The sequence below is a fragment of the Pristis pectinata genome, chromosome 9 (assembly GCF_009764475.1).
Source record: "Pristis pectinata isolate sPriPec2 chromosome 9, sPriPec2.1.pri, whole genome shotgun sequence".
Lineage (NCBI taxonomy): Eukaryota > Metazoa > Chordata > Chondrichthyes > Rhinopristiformes > Pristidae > Pristis > Pristis pectinata.
The window spans coordinates 13,125,212-13,136,747 of NC_067413.1; the positions used below are offsets into that span (position 1 = coordinate 13,125,212).

Consider the following 11,536-nt stretch of genomic DNA (forward strand, 5'->3'; position numbering starts at 1 on the left):
GCACATTTGGAATATTGTGTATATTTCTGGTCACTACACTGCAGGAAGGATGTGGTAGCATTAGATAGAGTGCAGGAGAGGTTCACCAAGTTGTTGCCTGGACTTACTTATAAGGAGAGATTGGATCATATGGGTTTATTCTTACTGGAATGTAGGAGGCTGAGCGGTGACCTTAGAGGTTTATAAAACATTTCTTTTTCTCTCTCTCTCTCGACTGACACTAATGTCGTTATGTTTATTTTGTTGTCTAAATTACGTATAATTTACGTTAGTTTAAGTTTATGTTAACTTATGTTTGTCATGTTTGTAATTTACTGTGCTGGTGCTGCAAAAAGCTAATTTTCATGGCTTTTATACCCTGTGTATGTATGCCTATGACAATAAACTTGAACCTAAAATTATGAGGAGCACAGAGAAGACACATGTCCAGAGTCTTTTGCTGGGATGGGGGAGTCTAGAACAAGAGAGCGTAGGTTTAGGGTGAGAGGGGAGAAATTTAAAGAAGATCTGTGGGTCAAATTTTCACACGGAAGCTGGGGTTATCTGGAATGAGCTGCCAGAGAAAGTGGGATAATCACAGTGTTTAAAGGTATGTGGACAGGTTCTTCAATAGGTAAGGAGCAGAGAGATATGGGCCTAATGTGGGCAAATGGGATTAGTGTAGAATAAGCATCATGGTCAGCATGGGCAAGATGGGCCAAAGGGCCCGTTTCTGTACTGAATAACTCTCTGGCTCTACTGAAATAATAAAATGCAGTGGTATCCACATTTCATGAATGAATAAATGAATAAAAATATATCCAGTTCTGTTTACTGTGGTCACTTCAGTAGCCAAGGCAGATGGGAGCACCACCACCTGCAGCTTCCCTCCAAGTCACACTCCATTCTGACTTGGAAATATATCACTAGTCCCTTATTTTCACTAGATCTAAATCATGAACTCCCTATCCACACCTATGTGAGATTACCTTCGGCAGAGCCACTGCAGCGATTCAAGAGGGCAGCTCATCACCACCTTCTCAAGGACAATCAGGTACGAACAATAAATGCTGGCCTTGATATGATGTGCAGTCTCTGGAAGATGAAAGAATATAAATCATTCCTCATCTAGTCATTAAATTTAAGCCTACCCTCCTTAAATTTAAAGCTTTGCGTACGGTTCTTTTTTTTTGCTTCTCAATCCCAAATATAAATTCAAATCACATTATCCTTTGCAAGGATTATGGGTTTTTTTTGTCAACGTTATTAGTTAACTCTGGCTCACTTCACATCACCAAATCCAATACAACCTGTGCATCTGTTGGTTCCAGGAAGTATATTCCAGATCTCTTTCCTAAACAAAATCTAGGCATCCACGATCTTTACTACTGAGCTGTTCTTGTTCCTCCAGTCTCTGTAAATAGTAAAATCTCCATTACTACCTCACTCTTCTCAGTGATGTATCTCCATCATCATTACAATGAATAAGTCTGCAGGCAACATCTGCCAGAACCTGAACCTGTGTATCAGGTAAATATATATTATGTTTACCTGTGAATAGGTAAACTTGAATCTGTCCCCAGCTATGTTCACATATGGATGTTTTTCTTTAGAATAAAAACAGAAAATGTTGGAAATACTCAGCAGGTCAGGCTGCATCCTGACCTCTTCTGACCCTGTTAGGCCAAAGAGAGTCTTCGATCTAAGAACAACCTTTGCTCTTGTACCTGCCAGGTGCCTTTGCTGTTCTTCATCCTTGGTGTTTCCACTGTCCAATGATGTTGACTGAATCTCTTAGATCTATGACAGTTGTGTCTTTTATTATTTATCCTGACACTTCCTTCACTTTCCTTTTCCTAGTTTCTTTGGTCTTTTGAAAAGCAGCCAGGTCTCCGTGATGGTTACCGCATCCCAAATTTGTTGTTCATACTCATATGTTCGGAATGCAATACAAAGGAGCCAGAAACATTTACGGAAGGTTCCATTCTGGCTGCTTTCCTTCTAACATCCATCTTGATGTCATAGCTTAAGCCTTTGGCTGCATCTACTTCCTTGAGCGCAAAGTAATTGTATTTATTCTTACACTGAACCATTTATATGTCAGTGACAGATTTCCTGAATTTGTCTGTCTTTCCACTCCGTGAACCTCTTGGCTGATAGCTTGGCACATGTACCTCTGTTTGGGGTCAAATGGCAATCCACATTCAGCAAACCAGATGAAAATTGGTTCTAGATAAAACACTGTTTGTGGTGGAAACAACAGAGGTATTGAGTTCAGAAACTTTTTGCTCAAGCTCCCAGAAGCTTGGAACTACCTCAACCTAGTGGTCTTGTCCATCATCACGTTAGAAAATATCAAGTGCAATGTACAGGAAACCTTAGAAAGCATGGCTGTGATTTCGTGGTACCTGGTCCCATTGAGCGTTATCCAACACTGTTAATGTGAATAGGTAAACTGATCATTTAAACTTGAACCTGTCCCCAGCTATATCCACACATGGATGTTTTTCTTCAGGATAATAACAGAAAATGTTGGAAATATTCAGCAGGTCAGGCTACATCCTGACCTCTTCCAACTCTCTTAGGTCAAAGAGGGTCTTTGACCTAAGATGCTAACTGTTTCTCTTCCCACCTATTCAGTATTTCCAGCATTTTCTGGTTTTCTTTTAGATTTCCAGCATCTGCAGTTTCTTTAACTTTCATTAGTTCTCCCTTTGGAGATCAATAGAGAATGGGAACTACCATCTAATGTTAGTCGCCCTAGTCCATGGGTGCTGAGACGATACCAAACTATTTGTCATCCCTGCTCCAACTAGCTCCTTCGGCACCGAGTAGAAATAAAGTTGCACAATGGCGCTGCATGTGTTGCTAAAATCTCACAGCTTCAGTGATCCAGGTTCAGTACTGACCTTCAGTGCTGTCTGTGAGAGTTTGCACTCCCCCCCCTCCCCCCCGTAACCACATAGGTTTTCCCTTCATCCTCCAGTTTCCTCCCACATTGCAATGCTGTGCTGGTTGGCCAGTTAATTGCCCACTGTAAATTACAGCATTTGGGTCCCTATCCTTATATTACGGATGCCACATTACATTGGCACAAGATGAGGGACACCAGTATTTAAATACATTCTGTTTTCATCCAACACCACTGCGGCTATCTCTGTCACTGCTTAATTTGCAGCATTCCCTTCGCTTATAAATGGCACAATGTAATAACTTACTACCTCTGCCTCCTTTTCAGTCCCTATTTGAACACTCTCTTCTTTGACTACCCTCTTGGTATTCATACTTTCCTCAAAGGCTCTCTCTACTTCTTAACCTGCTTACTCATCCTGTTGCCTCCTTCTTCTAAGTCTCCTCTACTTAGTATGTTCAGCTTAATTCTTTACTGCAATGTAAACCTTAAATTTGCCACGATTTTTCTTTTTGCACCACATTTTGATTTCTATATCTTTCAGCAGTGGCTTTGGACACCCTTCTGCTTTGGCTTCTGTCTGTACGAGAACCACCTCTTTTTCGAAGCACTCCAACTCTACAGTTATAATTTTGCCTTCCAAAGCTTGATTCCAAGCTAAAGGCAAAGTTAACCCTCCAGCACTTAAACAGTTTTACATTCAGTTGCTTCTTGACCTTTTCCATATCTTTTCTAAATCCTTTGCCACAACAGATGCTGCTTCACTGTTGCTTTATGAAAACTGCTTTGCTTGCTCATGTTCATTTGTAAAAGTAACTGGAAATGTAAGGGTTAATAATGTACAGCTGTTATTGCTTCAACCATGGTGTAACTATAGTTGAGACTGCAAGATGTGCAGGTGCTTGAGTGAAACAAAGAAGTGCTTAAGGCATATCTTGTTTTGCTAAAGTTTGCTGTAAACAACTGCCCAAGTATGTTCAACTCCGCATGTAGGCATCTTTAGATTAAGTATAGAAGGAGGGTCACAAACATGTAAATCTTTGAGTGGGGATCAGTACAGAGCTCAGGTTACACTGTTTACTCTTTCTCTGTATCCCTCAATCCCGCTAGCGTTAAATAATAAAGCATTAATTGTACGCTCCTTGGTTCTGCAGTTGTCTACTTTATTACAGCATGGACTGACTTCCACACATTCCCCAGAACCAGATCCAGCACAGCTTCCATGCTGGTTGGGTTAATCAAGGTCTCCTGGACAGTATAGAACTCCCCCTATCCCACCTTCCACTCTGTTCCAATTTATACGTGTAAATATGAAGACCTCCATTATCATAAGCTGCAGCTGTTGCAGCTTTACGTACTTTGCACATTTACATCCCAAGCTGGGGTCTCTTGCACATCCCAAATTTTAATCACTCCACCATAGGCAATCTGGGACCTATACTCTGATAACAACTTCTTTACAGAGAGACACAAGAGAATGCAGATGCTGGAATCTGGAGCAACAAACAATCTGCTGGAGGAACTCAGTGGGTCGAGCAGCATTTGTTGGGGGGGGGGGGGGGGGGGTGAGGAATTGTTGACATTTCGGGTCGAAACCCTGCATCAATAGAGGGGAGATGGTCAGTATAAAGATGTGAGGGGAAGGGCTGGGGCAAAAGCTGGCAAGTAGATAGGTGGATCCAGGTGAGGAGAGGTAGTAGGCAGATGGAGGAGGGAAGGGTGGAAATAGTGACAGAGGCTGGGAGGTGAGAGGTGGAGGCAACAAAGGGCTGCAGATGGTGGGATCTGACAGGAAAGGAAGGTGGAGCGTGGAACCAAACAAGGAAGGTGGGGAGGGCAGATGGGAACAGCGGGGGGAGGGGACCCAGTGGGAGGGGTGTGTGGGTGATGGACAGATGGAGTGGGTAGAGGAGGGGAAAGAAACAGGGTGATGGAGGGCTGGGTAGATCAGGAAAAGAGAGAAGAGGGACAGAGGGGGAGCACATTACCTGAAATTGGAGAATTCAATGTTCATGCTGTCAGGTTGCCTAAAGCTTAACATAAAAAGAGAAAATGCTGAAAATTCTCAGCAGGTCAAGTACAAACATCTCTACACATGTAGTGATGCAAAGGGCTAATTCAGAACTGGCAAGATGCCCAGATAATTCAAAGTCGTTTGAAACCTCATGCATAACTAATTAAAATCAGGCACATTACACACACTTAACACTTCAAATGTCCAGCCAAAGGGGTTACCGAGCTGTTTAACTCTTGCGAGATTAGAATTTTGAAACATTACATTTAATGTATTGTGCACAACATTTATAAACTAGTGATATGTTATAGAACCATTATGCTGAGTGCTTTGAGCTCCATTTCAAATTGCTTTCCAGAATATGTCAAGCACTACAGAAGAAACTGTCCATCTTAAGGTCAAAAGTGGAGATATTCACTTATACTTGGATGGCACTCGGTCCATTTGCAACCCTTCAGATGAGAAAGCAGTCCATGGGCAGACTGGGAGAGGCTGTTTGCATGTAAAGGGACTTCAAGGCTTTCAAAAGTGAGATAAGAAGAGTTCAGGCCAACATGTTCCTGTTGGAGTGAAGGGCAAGGCTGGCAAGATTAGAGAACTTTGGTTAAAGAAGGATAGTAAGGGCTGGTCAGGAAAAAGTTGATGTATATCAGGTATAGGCAGCTGGGGCCAGACTCCCTTGAGAAGTACAAGGGATGTAAGAGTACATCTAAGAAGGAAATTAGGAGGGCAAAAAGGGGCCATGAGATATCCCTGACAGACAAGATAAAGGAGAATCCTAAAAGATTCTATTTGATTAAGAGCAAAAGGGGAGCTAGGAAGAAAGTGGATCCCTTTAAGGGTCAGTGTGGTAATCAATGTGTGGAAACACAGGAAATGGGAAGGGTGTTTGATGAATATTTATCTTCTGTATTTATCATGGAGAAGGACGTGGAAGCTAGTGGTTTCAGGGGAGGGAACGGTGATGTCTGGGAGCACATCAACATTACAAAGGAGAAGGTGTTGGAGGTCTTGAAATGCACAAAGGTTGAAGGCAGAGCTAAGGTCAATAAATAGTTGTCTAACGTAGGTCCCTTTGTTATCCAGAGTCCTGATATTTGATTCCTGATGAAGGGTCTCGATCCAAAATGTTGACTGTCCATTTCCCTTCATAGATACTGCCTAACCCTCTGAGTTCCTCCAGTTCCTTTGTGTGTTGCTTTGTTATCCAGTGTAGGGCCAGGGAGATGGTGTCCACCATGGACCTGTCTCGGCAGCAGGCAAAATGCAATGCATCAAGGTTGTCTGGGAAGCTGGAGCTGATGTGTCTCAGCTGGTCCATGCAGGGCACGGCTGGCTAACTCCATCTGGGCTGGTCACTTTCTGTGGGTTCACTCTCAGATTGGCTGATCTGATGTCTACTACAGTGACCGTGGTACAGGTGCATTGGAGGTGTGGGGACAGGTGACATCGTATCACTGACCCTCTGTTCGAAATGAGCATAGAATGCATTGAGTTCATCAGGGAGGGATGCGTTGGTTACCGGTGATACAGCCTGACTTCACTTTGTTCAGCCCATTATAGCATGCAAGCCTTGCCAGAATCGATGGGTGTTCGTGTAGTGAGCTGGGACCCTTATTTTCATCTGGTAGTGTCTCTTGGCATCCCTGATGCTTTGTGAAGGTTGTACGTGATTTTCTGTGCAGTTCAGTGTGCACTCAACTTGACTGCTCGTACCTGGACTTCAGTAGGGAGTGGACCTCTCAGTTCAGTCCAGATGAAGGGTCTTGACCCAAAACATCAACTGTCTATTTCCCTTCACAGCTGTTGCCTGACCTGCTGAGTTCCTCCAGCAGCAACCTTTTTGCTCCAGATTCATCCATCTGCAGTCTCCAGATGCTGTCTCTACAGAGTCCCTGCTCCTGACTCATTAACAGTCATAGAATTCTTACAAAACAGATCTCACTAAAACTGGTCTAGACATCATAAGGTGGGAGGAGCAAGATCAACTGATCTCAATGACAACAGATCTTCCATCAGGTTGTTGTATGGTTCAAGAAGAAACACTCCGCACTCAAAGTACTGAGAGAGGGCAGGAAAGACCACCACCACCCCCCCCCCCCCCCCCCCCAGGTAACAAGGAAATGTCTGTGCATCTGCAGACAGGTTTGTGGTTCTGGGGTAGAATTCCTGAGACACCCCAGTAAATTTATGATCATGTGGTGGCTGACAACATGTCCCACAAACACACAACTGCTGGTGCAAAAAATGATTTCTGTTCCTCAGTCATTGAGTATAATGAAAATTGAAAACAATCCATTTATGGGCACTTAGGGATTCAGGGAATATGGAAATCAGGCGAGGAAATGTGCTTGATGTAGCAAATCAGCCATGATATTAAATTGTGGAAAGGGTCTGAGATGCTGTATGACCACCCTCGCTACGCTTTCTTTACATTTTCATGTTCTCTGGATTAAATCTCTTTCATGTAATCTTATATCGATGTCCCTTTATTCTTGGCGTCTTGACCAAAGGAAGTAACTTGCTTCATAACTTTAAACATTTCTATCAAATAACCCCCCTCTAATCTCTACTACCCAAGAAAACAAGTTTCAAATGTTTCAAGTTTTATGTTTTTGAATTAAGTTACTATCAAAGCAGAGCAGAAAGCAAACTGCTGGAGGAACTCAACGGGTCAGGCAGCATCTGTGAAGGTAAATGAACAGTCGATATTTCATGTGGTGACCCTTCATATGGAGACTGAAAGATAGAGGGGAGGTAGCCAGTATAAAGAGGTGTGAGGAAGGGGATAAACTGCTCCCTCTCTGTCCCTTTCTCATGTACCCAGTTCCTCCTACATATGCTCAACCACCTCCCTCAGCCCCCCCCATCACCCTGTTTCTTTCCCCTCCTCCACCCGCTCCATCTGCCCATTACCCACACACTCCCCCCACTGGCTCTCCTCCCCCACTGCTCCCATCTGCCCATCCCACCTCCCCTATTTTTGTTCCATGCTCCACCATCCTTTTCAATCAGATTTCATCATCTGCAGCCCTTAGTTGCCTCCACCTCTCACCTCTGAACCTCTGTCGCTATTTTCACCCTTCCCTCCTCCGTCTGCCAATCACCCCTCCTCACCTGGATCCACCTATCGCTGGCCAACTCTTGCCCCAAACCTTCCCCTCACCTCTTGCCCCAAGCCTTCCCCTCACCTCTTGCCCCAGATTCCAGCATCTGCAGTCCCTTGTGTCTCCACGATCAAAACAGAGTCTGTCCTTTTCTCACTTGATATGCTCACATAACTCTCTCATTTGCTGATAAGGTGACTTTTGTTTACTACTGGCTTCCTCCTACAGCTTCCCTCCTTAAAAGACAGCTGAGAAAGCATTAAATTCTAACACCAGCCCGTCAATCAAACAGCCAAATAAGAATGGGCAGTAGCAGGCCAAGGGACTTCTTCTTGCACAAAGTCCACTACTCAAATATCAGCATGATATGTACTTAGAGTATTGTGTCCATTTCTGGTCACCTCATTATAGGGAGGATGTGGAAGCATTAGAAAGGGTGCAGAGGAGATTTACCAGGATGCTGCATGGTTTAGAGAGTATGGATTATGAGGAGAGACTAAGGGAACTAGGGCTTTACTCTTTGTAGAAAAGGAGGATGAGGGGAGACATGATAGAAGTGTACAAAATATTAAGAGGAATAGATAGAGTAGACAGCCAGCGCCTCTTTCCCAAGGCACCAATGTTCAATACGAGAGGGCATAATGGGTGGGAAGTTCAAGGGAGATATCAGAGGAAGGTTTTTTACCCAGAGAGTGGTTGGGGCATGGAATGCACTGCCTGGGGCGGTGCTGGAGGCAGGTACATTGGTCAAATTCAAGAGATTAATAGATAAGCATATGGAGGAATTTGAAATAGAGGGATATGTGGGAGGAAGGGGTTAGATAGTCTTAGGCGAGGTTTAAAGGTCGGCACAACATTGTGGGCCGAAGGGCCTGTATTGTGCTGTACTGTTCTATGTTCTATAACCAGAAGCTATATTAGTCCGTCTCAGAGTTATACAGCATAGAAACAGGCCCTTCGGCCTACAATGTCCATGTCGACCTTTTTTCCATCTACACTAATACCATTTGTCTCATGCAGAAAACATCTTGGAGGATTTTATATTAATGGAATAAGCATATCAGGCATACTTTTTTGCTAGTGTTATACCTGCATGGCCCACGCCCATCCTCAGAACTACACCAGATGTTCTAATACTTGCCAAAGCTTCTCACTGCAAGCCATTTGTGATCACAGTTATACTTCCACTGATGGACCACTAGATGGGGCATTACACCAAGGAAGCAGGCAATGCATGTTAAACTAAAGATGGGTCTGCTTCTAACAACACCAGAACAGAGGAAGGAGATGACCTTACAGAGCTTCAAGTCCTCTCTCTTCTTCATTAGATCATGGCTGAACCTCCTCTCCTTCACTTCCTCACCGTGTCCATTGATTCCATTCTATTGTTCACAATCTTGAATACAACCAAAGGCAGAATTTCCATGGCTGTCTGAGCTGGGTGATTTTAAAGATTCACAGCCATCTAAATGACAAAATTATTTCTCGTTTCTTTCGTGAATAACTATCCTCTTTTCCTGGCACTACAAAATCCAGTTCTAAATTCTCTAGTCAAAGGAAGGATATTTTTGAGCTCTCTTGGGACTTTACATGTTACAATAGGTCAAAATCTTTCTCCAGAACTCCAGAGGATATAGGCCCATTCTACTAAATGAGGTCTGCAAGCAGTGATGAAGCCAAATAGTTCCCCCTAATGCAGATAATGCTTGACTGCTGTTGGTCATCCAATTACATATTGTGGGTAGTTACTAACAGGAGAGACTGATACCATTGCAACCCACCCTCAACACAAGACAACTTCCTTGCCATCAATTCCACCACAATCCCAAGCCATTATCTCAGGCAAAATTGGGCTACTTGCAATCCAAGTTTCTTACTCAAGCTCAAGCTGAGCTTTTTACGGCATGTCCTCTCCATCGTAGAGGTTGCTGACTTCCCAAGCAGACTTTGATATCCATCAAGTAAGAGCTGGTCTGGCTGAGACTGCCTGTTGGAAAAGAGAGATTCAGTGAAAAATTCAGGGCCAGACTGATATCCTGGACCATTTTATGATGTCTGTGGGGAAGACTAAGAAGAGAGGTGGTACAATCGGTCATGAACAGAAAATATTGGACTTAGTCAGAATCTGTGGAGAGTGCAAACAAACTCGTATTTCAGCCCCAAACTCCATCTGGCTCAGAATCTGTTCTTGATCTTTTTGTCCATCCTTTAACTTTCCACTAAAAGATATTTTAAACATGCTGGTAGTAAATGCCTTTACTACCCTGACAAACTATTCCTGAATTATTTATCACCTCTCGAATAAGTAAATTGTTTTGAGCTTTTTTCTAAATTAACTTCTCAGTAAATCCCTGTCCCTACTTTTTCTTGTCTACTTTAATGCCCAATTTTGGTCTCTTTCTATAATTAAAGGAAAATCCAAACTGGAGACGACATGTATATGCCTCAGGTGTGGGTCAGTTTCAGTTGTGATACCTTCCAGACTAAATATCCCACGATTAAGATCATGGGTTATGATCAGACTGAAGGGTCTCAGCCCGAAACGTCGACTGTTCATTTCCCTCCATAGTTGCTGCCTGACCTGCTGAGTTCTGCCACCATCTTTTTGTGTGTTGCTGTTAGCAGAATGGACCTCTATTCTCTGGAGTTTTGGAAAAAGAACTTGACCTTGTGTAGTCCTCTAATTTGTTTACTCTCGCTCGTTCTCTCTCTCTCTCTATTATATATAGATATAAATTGGTAGCAAGACTTTCTTACTTTTGCATTCCGTTCCCTCTGCAATAAAAGGCAACATTCCATTTGCTTTTCTTATTACCTGCATGCTAACTTTTTGTGTTCCTTGCACAAGGATATCTAGATTTCCCTGAACACCACCTAAAATTAATTTCACACCAGATCAGTGAAACCAAGAATTAAAAATAATTATGCCAAGAAAAAAAAGTCAAAATATTATCTGTTAAAGCAAAATAGGTTAATGTTTTGGTATAACCATTCACAAGAAAAAAGAAAAGATGTAAAAGGAAAACAGAAACAAAAGCACCTGCTCATATTACCATCATCCTGTTTACTGTACTGCAGGTTATGACAAGATTGTGCCAGATATAATGTCATAGACTCATACAGCACAGAAGCAGGGCCTTTGGCCCACTGTATTCGTACCTGCTATGATCATATTGAATGGTGAAGCAGGCTTAATGGGCCAGATGGCTTGCTCCTGCTCTATTATTTTGTTTCAATATTTTCTCAAGTCAAGTTGAGTTTAATGTCATACGCACAATACATGCATGCACAGGTACAATGAAAAAAAACTTACCTGCAGCAGCAATCCAGGCACATAACATCAGAGACACAACTTTCTATACCTCTGTGTACATAGAAGTAATTCTCTTCCCGTTTCCCTCTAGAAAACTCAGAATCTAGTGAACATGTATTCCCCCACTTTGTTTGCACTTTGTAAATGCATCACCTCAAACATCTCTGAATTGAATTGCATTTACTACCTTCTTACCCACCTGACCAGTTCAT

The 11,536-nt window shown here is 42.9% G+C and overlaps 1 long non-coding RNA gene across 1 annotated transcript; it reads right to left on the reverse strand.

The window, feature by feature from the left end:
* Nucleotides 1–267: 267 nt before the first annotated feature.
* LOC127574365 (uncharacterized) lies at nt 268–9,999 on the reverse strand. Its single transcript, XR_007956907.1, has 3 exons — nt 9,889–9,999; nt 4,879–4,923; nt 268–1,074 (listed from the first exon to the last, which is right to left on the reverse strand). It is a non-coding gene; the product is annotated as an uncharacterized LOC127574365 (long non-coding RNA).
* Nucleotides 10,000–11,536: the final 1,537 nt, after the last annotated feature.